The following is a 19170-nucleotide window of genomic DNA, read 5'->3' as shown; positions in this document are numbered from 1 at the left end:
TTTTTATAAGAGCCATTCAAAGATTCACATTGAGTTGAATGGAAACTCTTGATTTCTACTTGCATGATATACATAACTGATGTATGGTTTTTGAGCCAATGAACACACAACCCGTGAGTTTTTGAGCTTAATTGCATGGTTACATTTAACCATAATTTTCATTCCTGTGTATTTCGCCCTTCTTTTCTATGCTTGCAATCTTTACTTTGTTTTAGTCTATATGTCCAATATAGAATGTATTTACATACTTGCATATGATTGAGGCCATTATTTATTTTTACTCACTCATCCCAAATAAGCCTACCCTTTTATGTCACCCTTGTTAGCCCCTTGAGCCTTTTTAATCCCCTTCTGTTCTATAACCACATCACTAGCCGTAAGCAGAAAAACAAATTAAACATCCCAAATTGAATCTTTGGTTAGCTTAAGATAGAGATTATGTATCAACTAAGTATGGGAAAAATGTGGGAACTTGGGTTGATAGGAAGGTATTAACTCTATAAATCATTTGAAATTTGGGAGCATGCTCATGTGAAACCAAAATAATTAAAATACCATGTGCATTGATATGTTGTATTTAAAAAAATCCTTTTTAATAAATAAATGAATAAGGGGACAAAATTACCCCAATAATGAGTTTAGTAAAGAAATCAATGCACATGGGGTAAAATAAAAAAGAATTTGGTGCATGAGTATGTGATAAGAAAGTGGGAAAATTATGGGAAGCTAAGCATAATTTCAAAATTGTATAGAGTATGTATATGTTAGGTGAGATCTTAGACTAATCAAGGATTCAATTTATAACTCACTTAGCCTTATATATGACCTCAAAAGACCTCATGATGTTTGCATGTATACATTAAATATTTGTTGATTGGTTAGAAGAAGAACAAAGTTTTAGAAAGCATGACTAGAAAAGAATAGAGTGATTAACCCCAAACACTGAGTGATTAGAGAGTAAACACAATCCAGTGAGGGTTCAATAGCTCATTTCTATATATCCATGTTTAATTATTAATTGTCTTGCAAGTTTGTGAAATCTTTTAACTCAACTCAATTGTGAATATATTTTAATATGGTTTGGCCTTAGTTGTACATACATGATTCCTTGAAAATATGAATCAATTTAACCACATGAAAGCTTTACATATATAGGTGGATAGTAATTAGAATTGCATGATTTATTTAGGTAGCTTGCATTTAGAATATATTGCATTGCATAAGATTCCACCATTCTACCTTCACTCTTTTCTCTTAAAATTAGCATGAGGACATGCTATTGTTTAAGTGTGGGGAGGTTGATAAACCGCTATTTTATGATTTATCTTGTGCTTAATTGAGTGTTTTTATCAATTCTTCACCTACTTATTCATAATATTTGCATGGTTTTACAATTCCTTCCTTATTCTATGATATATGTGAAAACATGTTTCCTATGCCTTAAAAATAATTATTTTAATTATCCTGTATTACCATTCGATGTTGTGATCTATGTGTTAAGTAATTTCAGGCTTCATAGGGCAGGAATGGCTTAGAGGACAAAAATGAAACACGCAAAAATGGAAGGAAAGCACAAAATGGAGTTTTTGAAGAAAGTGGCAGCGATGCGCACGCATGGACGACGCGACGCGTGCCTAGCGCAAAATGGTAGTGACGCGCACGCATAGACGACGCAGACGCGTGCCTAGAGTAAAATGCAAGCAACGCGTACGCATGACTGACGCGTACGCGTGACAAGGAAAATCTCCAAATGACGCGCACGCGTGACCCACACGCACGCATGACGAACGCCACGTACAGAAAATTGCAGAAGTCGCCCCCAGCTATTTCTGGACCCTTTTTCGGCCCAAATCTAAGCCCAGATACACAGAATAGAAGCTGGAGAATGGGGGAATCAAGAGACAATTCATACAACATTCATAATTCACAATTTTAGGGTTTTAGATGTAGTTTTCTAGAGAGAGAGAGGCTCTGTCCTCTCTCTTAGGTTTTAGAATTAGGATTTCTCTTAATTTTAGGTTTACTTCTTCTGCATTCCAGGTTTTATGTTCTTTTAAATTTAGTTTCTCTTCTACTTTTATTTACTCTATTACTTTAGTTGCTCTATTTCACTTAGTAATTATTTATTTAGCCAAATTGGCTTATGAACTCTTCATGTTAGATTTGAATATTCTATTTAATGCAATTTGAGGTATTTCAGATTTATGATTGCTTTCTTCTATTTATGATATAAATAATTTAGATTTTTCCCTCTTTGCTTTGGTTGAGTAATTGGTGACACTTGAGTTGTCAAACTCAGCTGTTGATTGAAAATTGGAAACTGCTGATTGATTTGGATCCCTCTAAAGCTAGTCTTTCCATAGGAGTTGACTAGGACTTGAGGAATCAAGTTGATTAGTCCACTTGACTTTCCTAAGTGGGAGTAATAACAATTCTCATCACACCTGATAAGGATAACTAGGATGAGATTTCCAGTTCTCATACCTTGCCAAGAGTTTTTCTAGTAATTAATTTACTTTATTGCTAATTTATTCTCCTTGTTCCCTATTTCAAAAATCCAAAATTATACCCTTTTCCATAACCCAATAATAAATCATACATCCCTGTAATTCCTTGAAAGATGACCCGAGGTTTAAATACTTCGGTTATTAATTTTTTTGGGTTTGCTTAAGTGACAACCAAAACTTTTGCACGAAAGGATTTTCTGTTGGTTTAGAAACTATACTTACAACGGGAATTTATTTGTGAAATTCTAAATTAGCAGAAATCCAATCGTCAGAGAGCTCATAGCAACTAGAGTGCAGAATTAATGGAGAGTTTGCATTGATTACAGGCACCTCAACCAGGCTACCTGCAAGGATCACTACCCCTTGCCATTCATCGATCAGATGCTTGATCGCCTGTCAGGTAAATCACACTACTGCTTTTTAGATGGTTACATAGGCTATTTTCAAATTCATATAGCTCCTGAAGATCAGAAAAAGACTACTTTTACATGTCCCTTTGGAACATATGCATACAATAGGATGCCTTTTGGCTTTTGTAATGCATTGGCTACTTTCCAAAGGTGCATGATGAGTATCTTCTCAGATCTTATTGAGAACTGTATGGAAGTTTTCATGGATGACTTTAGCGTATATGGTGATTCATTTAACCTTTGCTTGGATAGTTTAGCTAGAGTATTAGGTAGGTGTGTTAGTTCAAACCTTGTTTTAAATTTTGAAAAATGTCACTTTATGGTTAAACAAGGTATTGTTCTAGGACATGTTGTTTCTAATACTGGTATTGCTGTAGATCCAGCAAAGGTAGATGTCATTTCTAGTATACCTTACCCCTCCTCCATGAGGGAAGTCCGTTCGTTCCTTGGTCATGCAGGTTTCTACCGGAGATTTATCAAGGACTTCAGTAAGGTAGCATTGCCTTTATCTAGGCTGCTGCAGAAGGATGTTGAATTCGAGCTGGGTGAGGATTGCATAGAAGCGTTTGACAAGCTGAAGATCGCCTTGACTCAAGCTCTGATTGTGAGGGGACTAGATTGGAGCCAGCCATTTGAGATTATGTGTGATGCCTCCAACCATACAGTAGGAGCGGCGCTGGCTCAGCGCGAAGGTAAGGATCCTTTTGTAATTGCTTATGCTTCTAAGACCCTAGACGTTGCTCAGTCTAATTATACTACCAGTGAAAAAGAGCTTCTGGCTATTGTTTTTGCTCTAGATAAATTCTGAGCCTATTTACTTGGTACTAAAGTGGTAGTATACTCAGACCATGCAGCTCTAAAATATTTATTAGATAAAAAAGAGTCCAAACCAATGTTAATACGTTGGATATTATTGCTGTAAGAATTTGATTTAGAAATTAAGGATAGGAGTGGTTCCCAGAATTTAGTGGCAGACCACTTGAGTCGCCTTGAGCACATTAAGGATGACTCCACTCCTATCAATGATGCTTTTCCATTTGACAGCTTGCATGCAATATCTGAAATAGTTCCTTGGTATTCACCTATAGCTAATTATCTAGTTAGTCATACCTTCCCTCCCAATTTTACTAAGCATCAAAAGGGCAACCTGAAAAGCGAGTCCAAATATTATATATGGGATGACCCATATTTATAGAGGTTTGGTGCTGACCAGATAATTAGAAGGTGTGTGCCTCAATCAGAATTCCAGTCAATTTTAGAGGCCTGCCACTCATCTGAGAGTGGTGGACATTTTGGTCCTCAAAGAACAGCTAGGAAAATTTTAGACTATGGATTCTGGTGGCCCACTCTTTTTAAGGATGCCACTGCCTTCTATAAATTTTGTTCCCCATGCTAAAGGGTTGGTAATATATCCAAGAGGGATGCGATGCCCCAACAGCTTATGCTGTTCTGTGAAATTTTTGATGTTTGGGGCATTGACTTCATGGGTCCATTCCCAAACTCTAGCGGTTTCTTATATATATTGTTAGCTGTAGATTATGTTTCTAAATGGGTGGAAGCAATTCCTACCCGTACTGATGATGCTAACATTGTTGTCTCCTTTGTTAGAAGTCATACTATCTGTCGCTTTGGATCACCACGAGCAATCGTGAGTGATCAAGGCACTCACTTTTGTAATAGGAGATTAGCAGGACTACTGAAGAAGCATGGGATTGTTCACAAGGTAGCAACAGCTTACCATCCCCAGACCAATGGACAAGCAGAGGTGTCTAACAGAGAGATAAAGTGCATACTGAAAAAGATAGTCAAGCCTCATAAGAAGGACTGGAGCACCAGACTTGTAGATGCGCTTTGGCCTTATCGGACAGCATACAAGACACCCATCGGAATGAGTCCATTCCGCCTGGTTTATGGCAAAGCTTGTCACCTCCCAGTGGAGGTGGAACACAAGGCTTTTTGGGCAGTAAGGGAATGCAACATGGGATTTGAGAAGGCTGGTGCTGAAAGGAAGCTGCAACTGGCAGAACTAGAGACCTTTTGACTCGAAGCATATGACAACTCCAGACTATATAAAAAGAAGGTGAAGGCTGTGCATGACAAGCATATCAAGAGAAGACATTTCAGACCTGGAGAAGGCCCTTCTCCTCTACAATTCAAGGCTGAGGCTCATGCCAGGCAAGCTGAGATCAAGGTGGGAGGGCCCCTACAGAGTAGAGAAGGCAGAGCCATACGGAGTCTTTCACCTGAGTCATCCTTCAAGTTCCAAATTCATCAAGGTCAATGGACATCGCTTAAATCTATTTCATGGTGAGAAGATGAAGGACAACAAGGAGCTAGAGGTCTTTGATAAACCCCATTTGTAGCGTTTATCTTGTATTTAATTTAGAGGATTTTATAACCTTTTACCCACATTTATCCAATGAAATAGCATAATTTTATAACTTCTCCTTTAATTGTGCTTAAGGGTGAAAACATGTTTTTAGGTCTTAAAATAGCTAAATCTAATTCACCTTGATTCCATTAGATGCCTTGATATGTCTGTTAAGTGATTTCAGATTTAGGAGGCAAAGATTGGATCAAGGAAATGAAGGAAAAGCATGTAAAAATGGAGAACTCATGAAGAAATGAAGGAATCGCAAAAGCTATCAAGCCGACCTCTTCTCACTTAATCGACCATAACTTGAGCTACAGAGATCCAAATGATGCGGTTCTAGTTGTGTTGGAAAGCTAACATCCGGGGCTTCAAAATAATATAAGATTTGCCATAGTTGCTACACGTATGGTGATGCGTACGTGTACTGTACGTGCATGTATCGTCGCTGCCATATGATCCACTTAAACCAATACGTGTCCAGCGAATTCTAAAGCCTTGTGGGCCCAATCCAACTCATTTCTGATGCTATTTAACCCAAGGATTGATGAGGGATGAGACACCTAGTCGTTAGTTTAGTTTTTATTTGAGTTTTAACATGCTCTAGTTAGTTTCTAGAGAGAGAAGCTCTCACTTCTCTCTAGGATTAGGAGTAGGTTAGATCTAGATTAGAATTTGTTAGATCTATATTTAATTCATGCTTTGATTTACTTTTCCTTTGCAATTTCTAGTTCCTCTTCTTCTCCTCTCTCTAATTTTGTATTTCATTCTTGTGATTCTCTACTTTTATGTTCATGCACTTTTATTTCTTCTATTTTCATTTCAATGCAATTTATGTTTTCATGTTCCTTTATTGTTCATTTGATTTGTTGTTGTTTAATTTCTTGCAATTGAGTAGTGTAAATTTACTTTCCTTGCACATTTTACTATGCTTTCCTTTTATGCCTTCCAAGTGTTTGATAAAATTCTTGGTTGGATTTTAGAGTAGATTTTAGTGCTCTTGGCTTGGGAAGGTAACTTAGGAACTCTTGAGTTACTAATGTCCAAGTAATTGACAATTGGGGGCCATTAACGCTAGATCTCACTAATTGATTTGGTGGAGAACTAGGACTTATGGTCTTGGATTGATATAGCTCACTTGACTTTCCTCTACTATTAGTTAGGGGTTAACTTAGTGGGATTAATCCTTGCCAATTCTCATGTTGTGGTTAGTGATTAGGATAGATATCCTTAACCACCAACCTTTTCCAAGGCTTTTCTAGTTGTTAGTTTATTTTCCTTGCCATTTATATTTCTTGCCTATTATCCCCAAAACCCCAAAATACATCTCATAACGAATAACAAGACACTTCATTGTAATTCCTAGGGAGAACGACCCGAGGTTCAATACTTCGATTTATAAATTTAGGAGTTTGTTACTTGTGACAAACAAATTTTTGTATGAAAGGACTATTGTTTGGTTTAGAAACTATACTTGCAACGAGAATTCATTTGTGAATTCTAAACCATCAAAAGTCCAATCATCAAAAATGGCGTCGTTGCCTGGGAGTTGTAATAGTGTTGTCTTATTGGTTATTGTATATATGTGAATATTGTGAATATGTTTGCCTTTTGCCTCTTTGTTAGTTCTTGCTAGTTTTAGGATTTAATTTCCTTTCTTCTTATTTGATTTTGTTTTTATTTTCTCTTGTCACCATGAATTCTCACTTGGCTACGAGTTTGGTTCTAATTGTGTTGTAGGAAATGTGGACTTTAATGACAACATGTACCAAGGATGGAACACTTCAAGATGGGAGGAGCCTCAAGGAATTGATCACTCCTATTGGCAACAACCTCCGGATGCGTATAGGTATAATTTCTATCCTAATGCATGTCAATTCAATGGCTATAGTGAAACTTTATGTGAAAATCAACTACCCCATCATATGCCTATGACTCTTATCCTCAAGATGAACCTCAACCGTTCTTACAAGCCTTTCCATACCAAGCACCTTCTTGTGACCCATATCCATCATATAACCAATCACCCATTCCATATTCTCATAACCATTATGAGCAAGAACCTTTAGAACCACCACAATTATATCATGACTACTACCAAGAACCACCTCAATGCACACCATCTTTATACCCTTACCAAGAAGAACCACCTTTCTACTATGAACCCTCTCTCCAAAATGATGAACCCTCTTATCCACCCCAAGCCCCAATAGATGATTCTCTCACCTTGCTACTTCAAGGACAAGCGGATATGCAAAGGAACACCCTAGAGTTTGTGACTAATTTGACTAAGGTAGTGCATACTTTATCCTACCAATGCTTGAACACTCAAGGTGCTTGCATAGCCACATGTGAAGAATCAATTGAAGAGCATAGCGTGAAGGAGAGATTGAAAATTCCGGTGGAAAATGAGGGATGCCACTTTGTGTTAGAACAATTGGAGGAGCCTATGACCGTTGAAGAAAAGGAAGAAGTGGTTGAAGATTTGGGAGATGTTGAAAGTCCATGGGAATGTAGCATCATAGAGCACTCTTCCAAGAAGCTTGATATTGATGTTGAGGAGGGTGCGCAACCTCCAAGGCATATCATAGTGGGAGACTTGAAAGAGGTTTATCAAGAGATGGATTCAATCATGGATGAATTTCTATCTACAAGTGAATCCTCTCCCATTGGACATGAAGTTGAAATTATAGAAGAATGTGCACAAACTCCCATACCCTTGGTGAGCAATGGGAAAGAGAGCGAATCGGAAGAAAGCTACCAAGGGGAAAATTTTGAATTGGTGTATATCAAAATTGAAGAATATGAAGAGGTTGATGGTGCACGAAATTGTGATGTCCAGGCTCAAACAATCCCTAGCAACGTGAGCAACTTGGTACGCGCAATCGTGATTACACTTTGATTATGTAAAATTCATGGCTCTTTTTTTCCCTGGCAATGGCGCCAAGAACATGGTGCCAATACCATGGTTCACAACTTCGATACAACTAACCAGCAAGTGCACTGGGTCGTCCAAGTAATACCTTACGTGAGTAAGGGTCGAATCCCACGGAGATTGTTGGTATGAAGCAAGCTATGGTCACCTTGCAAATCTCAGTCAGGCAGATATGAATTGATAATGGAGTTTTCGAATATTAATTAATAAAAAGTAAAGATAGAGATACTTATGTAATTCATTGGTGAGAATTTCAGATAAGCGTATAGAGATGCGTTTGTTCCTCTGAATCTCTGCTTTCCTACTATCTTCATCCAATCAGTCTTACTCCTTCCCATGGCTGGCTTTATGCAAGGGCATCACCGTTGTCAGTGGCTACATCCCCTCCTCTCAGTGAAAAATATGCTCACATGCTCTGTCACAGCACGGCTAATCATCTGTCGGTTCTCGATCATGCTGGAATAGGATTCACCCTCCTTTTGCGTCTGTCACTAACGCCCAGCACTCGTGAGTTTGAAGCTCGTCACAGTCATTCAATCATTGAATCCTACTCGGAATACCACAGACAAGGTTTAGACTTTTCGGATTCTCTTGAATGCCGCCATCATTCTAGCTTACGCCACGAAGATTCTGGTTAGGAGATCTAAGAGATATTCATTCTAGCTTATTTCATGTAGAACGGAAGTGTTTGTCAGGCACGTGTTCATAGGGGAGAATGGTGATGAGCGTCACACATAATTATCACCTTCATCACGTTCTTGGGTGCGAATGGATATCTTAGAAGCGAAATAAGATGAATTGAAAAGAAAACAGTAGTACTTTGCATTAATCTTTGAGGAACAGCAGAGCTCCACACCTTAATCTATGGAGTGTAGAAACTCTACCGTTAAAATTACATAAGTGAAAGGTCCAGGCATGGCCGAGATGGCCAACCCCCTAAAACGTGATCAATAGTCTCCTAAGATGAACAATGGATTAAAACTGAGACCAAAGATACCTAATACAATAGTAAAAGGTCCTATTTATAATAAACTAGCTACTAGGGTTTACAGAGATAAGTAATTGATGCATAAATCCACTTACGGGGCTCACTTGGTGTGTGTTTGGGCTGAGCTTAAGTGTTGCACATGTAGAGGTCCTTCTTGGTATTGAACGCCAGCTTTTGTGCCAGTTTGGGCGTTCAACTCTGGTTTTGGCTCCTTTTCTGGCGCTGGACGCCAGATTTGGGTAGAAAGCTGGCGTTGAATGTCAGTTTACGTTGTCTATTCTTGACCAAAGTATGGACTATTATATATTGCTGGAAATCCCTGGATGTCTACTTTCCAACGCAATTGGAAGCGCGCCATTTCGAGTTCTGTAGCTCCAGAAAATCCACTTTGAGTGCAGGGAGGTCAGAATCCAACAGCATCAGCAGTCCTTCTTCAACCTCTAAATCTGATTTTTGCTCAAGTCCCTCAATTTCAGCCAGAAAATACCTGAAATCACAGAAAAACACACAAACTCATAGTAAAGTCCAGAAATGTGAATTTAACATAAAAACTAATGAAAACATCCCCAAAAGTAACTAGATCCTACTAAAAACATACTAAAAACAATGTCAAAAAGCGTATAAATTATCCACTCATCACAACACCAAACTTAAATTGTTGCTTGTCCCCAAGCAACGGAAAATCAAATAGGATAAAAAGAAGAGAATATACTATAAATTCCAAACTATCAATGAAACATAGCTTCAATCATATGAGCGGGACTTATAGCTTTTTGCCTCTTGAATAGTTTTGGCATCTCACTTTATCCATTGAGGTTCAGAATGATTGGCATCTATAGGAACTTTAGATTTCGAATAGTGTTATTGATTCTCCTAGTTCAGTATGATAATTCTTGAACACAGCTTTTTTATGAGTCTTGGCCATGGCCCTAAGCACTTTGTTTTCCAGTATTACCACCGGATACATAAATGCCACAGACACATAATTGGGTGAACCTTTTCAGATTGTGACTCAGCTTTGCTAAAGTCACCAATTAGAGGTGTCCAGGGTTCTTAAGCACACTCTTTTTTTTGCTTTGGACCTTGACTTTAACCGCTCAGTCTCACGTTTTCACTTGACACCTACACGCCACAAGCACATGGTTAGGGACAGCTTGGTTTAGCCGCTTAGACCAGGATTTTATTCCTTTAGGCCCTCCTATCCACTGATGCTCAAAGCCTTGGGATCCTTTTTATTTCCCTTGCCTTTTGGTTTTAAGGGTTATTGGCTTTTTGCTCTTGCCTCTTGGTTTTAAGAGCTTTGGCTTTTTCTGCTTGCTTTTTCTTTTTCTTTCTATATTTTTTTCGCCTATTATTTTATTTTATTTTATTTTTTTTTCTGCAAGCTTTGTTCTTTGCTGCTTTTTCTTGCTTCAAGAATCATTTTTATGATTTTTCAGATTATCAAATAACATGTCTCCTAGTCATCATTCTTTCAAGAGCCAACATATTTAACATTCTTAAACAACAACTTCAAAAGACATATGCACTGTTCAAGCATACATTCAGAAAACAAGAAGCATTGTCACCACATCAATATAATTAAGCTAAGTTCAAGGATAAATTTGAAACTCATGTACTTCTTGTTCTTTTGAATTAAAACAGTTTTTATTTAAGAGAGGTGATGGATTCATAGGACATTCATAACTTTAAGACAAAGTTACTAACTACTAATGATCATGTAATGAAAACACAAACATAGATAAGCACATAACATAGAAAACGTAAAACAGAAGAAATAAGAGCAAGGAATGAATCCACCTTAGTGATGGTGGCATTTCCTTCTTGAGGAACCAATGATGTCCTTGAGCTCTTCTATGTCTCTTCCTTGTCTTTGTTGCTCCTCCCTCATTGCTTTTTGATCTTCTCTTATTTCATGAAGGATGATGGAGTGTTCTTGATGTTCCACCCTTAGTTGCTTCCAATAGTTGTGTGGAAGAAAATGTATCCCCTAAGGTATCTCAGGGATCTCTTGATTTGCAGTCAAATGTTCTACCACTGAGCTATAGACCCTTGATGGAAGCTTTTGTCTTCCCTTTCCTCTTTCTAGAGGTTTCTCTGGCCTTAGGTGCCATCAATGGTTATGAAAAAAAACAAAAAAGCTATGCTTTTACCACACCAAACTTAGAATGTTGCTCGCCCTTGAGCAAAAGAAGAAGGAATAGAAGAAGAAGATATGGGGGAGATGGAGGGAGGTGTGTATGGATGTGAGTGGTGAATGGAGAACAGAAGGGATGATCATGAATGGAGAGAGGGAGGGTGAGGTGGGTGGAGATCCTGTGGGATTCACAGATCCTGAGATGATCCTGTGGTGTGCACAGATCTTGAGGTGTCAAGGCATTTACATCCCTGCACCAATTTAGGCATGCAGAATGCCCTTGCACACAACTCTGGGCGTTCAACGCCCATTTGTTGCCATTTCTGGCGTTGAACGCCAGAACCATGCTTGTTCTGGGCATTCAGCGCCAGAATGCTGCCCATTTTGGGCGTTCAGTGCCAGAACCATGCTCTGTTCTGGCGTTGAACGCCAGGCAGATGCTTCCTCCAGGGTGTGATTTTTCTTCTGCTGTTTTTGACTCCGTTTTCAATTTTTATATTTATTTTGTGACTCCATATGATCATAAACCTAAGAAAACATGAAAAACAAGAATAATAGAGTTAGATAAGTAAACATTGGGTTGCCTCCCAACAAGCGCTTCTTTAATGTCAATAGCTTGACAGTGGGCTCTCATGGAGCCTCACAGATGTTTAGAGCATTGTTGAGACTCTCCAACACCAAACTTAGAGTTTGGATATGGGAGTTCAACACCAAACTTAGAGTTTGGTTGTGGCCTCCCAACACCAAACTTAGAGTTTGACTGTGGGGGCTTGGGTTGACTCTGCTTTGAGAGAAGCTTTTCATGCTTCCTCTCCATGGTTGCAGAGGGAGATCCTTGAGTTTTAAACACAAGGGAGTCCTTATTCCATTGAAGGACTAGTTCACCTCTGTCAACATCAATCACAGCTCTTGCTGTGGCCAGGAAAGGTCTTCCTAGGATGATGGATTCATCCTCTTCCTTTCCAGTATCCAGGACTATGAAATCAGCAGGGATGTAAAGGCCTTCAACCTTTACTAACACGTCCTCTACTTGTCCATAAGCCTGTTTTCTTGAACTGTCTGCCATCTCTAATGAGATTTTAGTAGCTTGCACCCCATAGATTCCCAGTTTCTCTATTACAGAGAGGGGCATGAGGTTTATTCCTGAACCAAGGTCACATAGAGCCTTAAAGATCATGGTGCCTATGGTACAGGGCATTATGAACTTTCCAGGATCCTGTCTCTTCTGAGGCAATGTCAGTTGATCCAGATCGCTTAGTTCATTGATGAACAAGGGAGGTTCAACTTCCCAAGTATCAATGCCAAATAATTTGGCATTCAGCTTCATGATTGCACCAAGAAACTTGGCAGTTTGCTCTTCAGTAACATCCTCATTTTCTTCAGAAGAGGAATACTCATCAGAGCTCATGAAGGGCATAAGGAGGTTCAATGGAATCTCTATGGTCTCTAGATGAGCCTCAGAGTCCTTTTGTTCCTCAGAGGGAAGCTCCTTATTGATCACTGGACGTCCCAGGAGGTCTTCCTCCTTGGGATTCACGTCCTCCACTCCCCTTGTAGGTTCGGCCATGGTGCTTATGTCAATGGCCTTGCACTCTCCTTTTGGGTTCTCTTCTGTATTGCTTGGGAGAGTACTGGGAGGGATTTCAGTGATCCTTTTACTCAGCTGGCCCACTTGTGCTTCCAAATTTCTAATGGAAGATCTTGTTTCATTCATGAAACCTACAGTGGCCTTAGACAGATCAGAGACTAAGTTTGCCAAATTAGAAGTGTTTTGTTCAGAGTTCTCTGTCTGTTGTTGAGTGGATGATGGAAAAGGTTTATTATTGTTAAACCTGTTTCTTCCACCATTATTAAAGCCTTGTTGAGGCTTTCGATCCTTCCATGAGAAATTTGGATGATTTCTCCATGATGAGTTATAGGTGTTTCCATAAGGTTCACCTAAGTAATTTACCTCTGCTATTGCAGGGTTCTCAGGATCATAAGCTTCTTCTGCATAAGAAGCCTCTTGAGTACTGTTGGATGCAGCTTGCATTCCATGCAGACTCTGAGAGATCATATTGACTTGCTGAGTCAATATTTTATTCTGAGCCAATGTGGCATTCAGAGTATAAACTTCAAGAACTCCCTTCTTCATAGGCGTCCCATTACTCACAGGATTCCTTTCAGAAGTGTACATGAACTGGTTATTAGCAACCATGTCAATGAGTTCTTGAGCTTCTGCAGGCGTTTTCTTTAGGTGAATCGATCCACCTGCAGAAGTGTCCAGTGACATCTTTGATAGCTCAGATAAACCATCATAGAATATATCCAGGATGGTCCATTCTGAAAGCATGTCAGAAGGACACTTTTTGGTCAACTGTTTGTATCTTTCCCAAGCTTCATAGAGGGATTCACCTTCTTTCTGTCTGAAGGTTTGAACATCAGCTCTAAGCTTGCTCAGCTTTTGAGGAGGAAAGTACTTGGCTAAGAAAGCTGTGACCAGTTTATCCCAAGAGTTTAGGCTGTCTTTGGGTTGAGAATCCAACCATAATCTAGCTCTGTCTCTTACAGCAAAAGGGAAAAGCATGAGCCTGTAGACTTCAGGATCTACTCCATTAGTCTTAACAGTATCACATATCTACAAGAATTCAGTTAAGAACTGAAAAGGATCTTCAGATGGAAGTCCATGAAACTTGCAGTTCTGCTGCATTAGAGAAACTAATTGAGGTTTCAGCTCAAATTTGTTGCTCCAATGGCAGGAATGGAGATGCTTCTTCCATGTAAATTGGAATTAGGTGCAATAAAGTCACCAAGCATCTTCCTTACATTATTATTATTTTCGGCTGCCATCTCCTTTTCCTGTTCGAAAATTTCTGAAAGGTTATCTCTGGATTGTTGTATTTTAGCTTCTCTTAATTTTCTCTTCAGAGTCCTTTCAGGTTCTGGATCTGCTTCAACAAGAATGTTCTTGCCCTTGCTCCTGCTCATATGACAAAGAAGAAGGCACAGAAAAATAATAATAATAATAGAGATCCTTTATACCACAGTATAGGGATCCCTGTGTGAGTAGAAGAAGAGGGGGGGACAAAGAATGTGATGTAAAGAAAGAAACACAACTGTGAGGATGGCAGAGATGTGAGATGAGATGTTAGTAAATGAATAAATAAATAGAATAAGATGGGAGAGGGAGGATTTTCGAAAATAATTTTTGAAAAAGAGTTAGTGATTTTTGAAAATGGTTTTTGAAAAATGTTAGTATTTTTCGAAAATTTTTAAAATAAAAAATAAAAATAAGAATAATTAGTTAATTAAAAAGAAATTTTTGAAAAAGAGGGAAGATATTTTCGAAAATTAGAGAGAGAGAGTTAGTTAGGTAGTTTTGAAAAAGTTAAGAAACAACCAAAAAGTTAGTTAGTTAGTTGAAACAAATTTTGAAAAGATAAGAAGTTAGGAGGTTAGAAAAGATATTTTGAAACCAACTTTTTGAAAAAGGTAAGATAAGAAGATATTTTAGAAAGTAGTTTTAAAAAAGATTTGATTTTTAAAATCTCAATTAATGACTTGATTCATAAGAAATCACAAGATATGATTCTAGAACTTAAAGTTTGAATCTTTCTTAACATGCAAGTAACAAACTTCAAATTTTTGAATCAAAACATTAATTGTTATTGTTATTTTCGAAAATTTGGTATAAAAATAAGAAAAAGATTTTTGAAAAATATTTCTGGGATTTCGAAAATAACTAAGAATTTTGAAAAAGATTTGATTTTTGAAAAAGATTTTGAAAAAGATAAGATTTTCAAATTGAAAATTTGATTTGACTCATAAGAAACAACTTGATTTTAAAAATTTTTGAAAAAGTCAACTCAAATTTTCGAATTTGATGAGAGAGAAAAAGGGAAAGATATTTTTTTTTATTTTTGAAATTTTTATGATGAGAGAGAAAAACACTAAAAAGATACAATGCATGAAATTTTTAGATCAAAACATGTGATGCATGCAAGAATGCTATGAGTGTCAAGATGAACACGAAGAACACTATGAATGTCATGATGAACATCAAGAACATATTTTGAAAAATTTTTAATGCAAAGAAAACATGCAAGACACCAAACTTAGAATTCTTTAATGCTTACGCACTAAGAATTCAAGAATGCATATGATAAACATGAAAAGACACAAAACAAAAAATCATCAAGATCAAACAAGAAGACTTACCCAGAACAACTTGAAGATCATGAAGAACACTATGAATGCATGATATTTTCGAAAAATGTAAGATGCATATGCAATTGACACCAAACTTATGATATGACTCAAAACTTAAACAAGAACACAAAAATATTTTTGATTTTTATGATTTTATAAATTTTTTTTTTGTATTTTTTGAAAAATTAATTGAAAAAAAGAAAAAATAAGGATTCCAAAATCTTTAATATGAATTCCAGGAATCTTGCATTCTTAGTCTAAAGCTTCAGTCTAGGAATTAGACATGGCTCACTAGCTAGCCAAGCTTTCAATGAAAGCTCCGGTCCAAAACACTAGACATGGCCAATGGCCAGCCAAGCTTCAGCAGGTAATTCAGACATGACACGCCTGACATACTCATTCCCAAAGGAATTAGACATGGCTTTATAGCCAGCCAGGCTTCACATGCTTCATGAAACACTAGAATTCATTCTTAAAAATTTTGAATCAAATTTTTTAAAACATTTTTTTTCGAAAACAGATGAGAAAATTTTGAAAGATTTTTGAAAACAAAAAAAAAGAAAATTACCTAATCTGAGCAACAAGATGAACCGTTAGTTGTCCAAACTCGAACAATCCCCGGCAACGGCGCCAAAAACTTGGTGCACGAAATTGTGATGTCCAGGCTCAAACAATCCCTGGCAACGTGAGCAACTTGGTACGCGCAATCGTGATTACACTTTGATTATGTAAAATTCATGGCTCTTTTTTTCCCTGGCAATGGCGCCAAGAACATGGTGCCAATACCATGGTTCACAACTTCGATACAACTAACCAGCAAGTGCACTGGGTCGTCCAAGTAATACCTTACGTGAGTAAGGGTCAAATCCCACGGAGATTGTTGGTATGAAGCAAGCTATGGTCACCTTGCAAATCTCAGTCAGGCAGATATGAATTGATAATGGAGTTTTCGAATATTAATTAATAAAAAGTAAAGATAGAGATACTTATGTAATTCATTGGTGAGAATTTCAAATAAGCGTATAGAGATGCGTTTGTTCCTCTGAATCTCTGCTTTCCTGCTATCTTCATCCAATCAGTCTTACTCCTTCCCATGGCTGGCTTTATGCAAGGGCATCACCATTGTCAGTGGCTACATCCCCTCCTCTCAGTGAAAAATATGCTCACATGCTCTGTCACAGCACAGCTAATCATCTGTCGGTTCTCGATCATGCTGGAATAGGATTCACCCTCCTTTTGCGTCTGTCACTAACGCCCAGCACTCGCGAGTTTGAAGCTCGTCACAGTCATTCAATCATTGAATCCTACTCGGAATACCACATACAAGGTTTAGACTTTCCGGATTCTCTTGAATGCCGCCATCATTCTAGCTTACGCCACGAAGATTCTGGTTAGGAGATCTAAGAGATATTCATTCTAGCTTATTTCATGTAGAACGGAAGTGTTTGTCAGGCACGTGTTCATAGGGGAGAATGGTGATGAGCGTCACACATAATCATCACCTTCATCACGTTTTTGGGTGCGAATGGATATCTTAGAAGCGAAATAAGATGAATTGAATAGAAAACAGTAGTACTTTGCATTAATCTTTGAGGAACAGCAGAGCTCCACACCTTAATCTATGGAGTGTAGAAACTCTACCGTTAAAATTACATAAGTGAAAGGTCCAGGCATGGCCGAGATGGCCAGCCCCCTAAAACGTGATCAATAGTCTCCTAAGATGAACAATGGATTAAAACTGAGACCAAAGATACCTAATACAATAGTAAAAGGTCCTATTTATAATAAACTAGCTACTAGGGTTTACAGAGATAAGTAATTGATGCATAAATCCACTTCCGGGGCCCACTTGGTGTGTGTTTGGGCTGAGCTTAAGTGTTGCACGTGTAGAGGTCCTTCTTGGTGTTGAACGCCAGCTTTTGTGCCAGTTTGGGCGTTCAACTCTGGTTTTGGCTCCTTTTCTGGCGCTAGACGCCAGATTTGGGTAGAAAGCTGGCGTTGAATGTCAGTTTACGTCGTCTATTCTTGGCCAAAGTATGTACTATTATATATTTCTGGAAAGCCCTGGATGTCTACTTTCCAACGCAATTGGAAGCGCGCCATTTCGAGTTCTGTAGCACCAGAAAATCCACTTTGAGTGCAGGGAGGTCAGAATCCAACAGCATCAGCAATCCTTCTTCAACCTCTAAATCTGATTTTTGCTCAAGTCCCTCAATTTCAGCCAGAAAATACCTGAAATCACAGAAAAACACACAAACTCATAGTAAAGTCCAGAAATGTGAATTTAACATAAAAACTAATGAAAACATCCCTAAAAGTAACTAGATCCTACTAAAAACATACTAAAAACAATGTCAAAAAGCGTATAAATTATCCGCTCATCAGTTGATCAAGTGGTGGATTCATTCATCAATGAATTTCTATCCAAAATTGAATCACCTCCCATTGGGAAAGATGGAGTTCTTGAAGACAACACCAAGCCAAGTGATAAAAGGGGAAAGGTTGAAATTGAGGAAGCTTGCGAAGAGGTGGAGATGGTCAAGGAAGAGCACAAGGGAATGGAGCTTGCAAGATCATTGGGACCACCCCTTCCTAAGTCACCATCCTACAAAACATTCAAGTGGGTAAACTTATTATCCCTAAGCTTTACTTTCTCACTTGAATATGGTTTGATTGAAAATGATGATCAACTTAGAGCTCTTTGTGGAGTTAAGAGTAAGAAAGAGTTGAGTAGTGGTTGGAAACGTCATTCTAAGCTCATGATGGTTGCAAGCTCAAAATTCAAGAGCAATGGTTGGTGTGGAACCAAATTGCATGGGTCTAGGAAGTTGTTTGGAAGCTTCTTTGAGAATTCCAAGGCCATGCCACCCAGATGGAATAATGATGACCAACTCAAGGACGGGTGTCAAAGCAAAGTGTGGGATCCCGGATCGCACAAGAAAAATCAAATTTGGGAGCTCATGGTTTGTGCGGAACTCCATCAAGGCTTGAAGATATTAACTTTGAAGAATGGAGCTTATTGGAGATTCAAGCATTGGTGGATGTTCAAGATAGCTTCAAGCACAAGCCTCCTTGATAAGAAGCTCCCAATAAGTCCAACTTAAGGACAATAAATAAAAGTGCTAGGTGGGAGACACCCCACCATGGTAAACTCTTTTCATTTTTCTCTTTTGTAAATATTGGTAGAATAGGTTTGATTTCATGTTTTGTTTAGTTTGTTGAGTTTAATTGGTAGTTAGTATGTTAAATAAGGTTTTAGGGTGTTTTGGTAGCTGTTTGGAGGTTTGGAATGCTTGGAATAGTGCAAAAACATAGAAAAAAATTTTGAAAAAAAAAAGCACCATCCGCGCATACGCGCACTACGCGCGTATGCGTGCATCAAGCATTTTTGCCAATCCGCGCGCACGCACCATGTACACGTACGCGTGGATTGAGAAATTCCACCCCCAAGCCAAAAACCCGAGAGTTGTGCAAATGCTGCGCTCGCATTGTGCCTTTTGCACAAACCAACTCGCGCATACGCGCACATGATGCGTATGCGCCACTCTCGAAATAAGCCATCGATGCGGACACGCCATGTACGCGTATGCATCGCGTCCATTGCACCACCATCCGTGCGCGCGCCATGCGCACG

At 38.4% G+C, this 19170-nt stretch overlaps 1 non-coding gene across 1 annotated transcript; it reads left to right on the top strand.

Moving 5' to 3' along the window:
- Positions 1–13674: 13674 nt before the first annotated feature.
- Positions 13675–13782, top strand: LOC112760948 (small nucleolar RNA R71). Its single transcript, XR_003181360.1, has one exon. It is a non-coding gene; the product is annotated as a small nucleolar RNA R71 (small nucleolar RNA).
- Positions 13783–19170: the final 5388 nt, after the last annotated feature.

This window comes from Arachis hypogaea, chromosome 16 (assembly GCF_003086295.3).
Source record: "Arachis hypogaea cultivar Tifrunner chromosome 16, arahy.Tifrunner.gnm2.J5K5, whole genome shotgun sequence".
NCBI lineage: Eukaryota > Viridiplantae > Streptophyta > Magnoliopsida > Fabales > Fabaceae > Arachis > Arachis hypogaea.
Note: the sequence above shows the minus strand (reverse complement) of the source record. Positions and strands in the feature narration are given on the sequence as shown.